This window comes from Sinocyclocheilus rhinocerous, unplaced genomic scaffold (assembly GCF_001515625.1).
Source record: "Sinocyclocheilus rhinocerous isolate Xijiao unplaced genomic scaffold, SAMN03320098_v1.1 scaffold776, whole genome shotgun sequence".
NCBI lineage: Eukaryota > Metazoa > Chordata > Actinopteri > Cypriniformes > Cyprinidae > Sinocyclocheilus > Sinocyclocheilus rhinocerous.
Window position 1 is genome coordinate 434,138 of NW_015647486.1, and position 1,146 is coordinate 435,283.

Sequence of the window (1,146 nt, forward strand, 5' to 3'; positions counted from 1 at the left end):
ATTATCGTCTTTAAAATAAATTGTACATAAAACTGTAGGCTATATATAAATTATTACAAATTGAGGGAAATAAAAACAAGAATCCCTCTCAAAATGCTGTAGCCGAGTGAGTGATATTATGTGATTGTTTTTTTTTTGTTACGAAATTACATTTAAGACCCAGAACATTGAGTGTACAGCGCCAAAATACACTTAAAAATACACACATTCAATCAAGGACTAGCACTACAACCAAAGAGTATCGAAGCCAATATAAGTTCTTTGCTATAACTTGGACTACAACTAAGTAGCAACACAAGCGCGCTGATCTTTCAATCAGATGCACGTGAACGCTAAATTTGTCACTATGGCAACAGCAGGGCGCAGGAACCGATTCAGTTTTAATATTAAACAGATGTGATGTTCAGCGTCATTAAGAGTTTTTTTTTAACTAAAGGAACTGTGTAAGTAATTCGCGCCCTGCTTGTAGTAGTTTGGATGTATATGTACTCTGATGCTGAGGTGATGTCGGCGATTGCATGGACAGAGAAAATGAGAAGCTAAGTCTTTGTAAAAACTGTCTCCTTGTCGTTACTAGTTAGCTTTAACTTATTACATTACATAATTCATTATTTGATATCAATATAGACTAAAAATCCTAATGTAAAATAACATTTTTTTATGAACTGTTTAGCTATTATATCAAGAAACGCAGAGAGCTAAATTGGAGGCTGCTATTTCCCCCCTTCCAATGTCGAAATCAAACATACGCCATTGTTTCTGTTTATTATTGACATTTATATTAACATTTAACTAATTGATTAATTTTGTTATTAGGCTATGTGAAATTTCTAAACGCACTTTCGGGAGGAATAAAACCATGTAGCCTAGTCTTTCATTTAACTCGTGTAAGCACCGAAATATATATATAAACATCCAGGTGTTGGTTTTAAATTGTCTTTAAAAAACACCTAGTTGAAATTCATACATTCAGTCGAGTTTAGTCAGAACAGCCTAATTACGGTTTAATTGTGATTTCAGGGTTTTTTGTTTTATTGAGTTATTGAGTCTACATTAAATTGCGATTAAACTATACAACGAAAACACAGAATGCATAATAATAATAAAAAAAAAAAAAAAAAAAAAAAAAAAAAAAAAAAAAAAAAA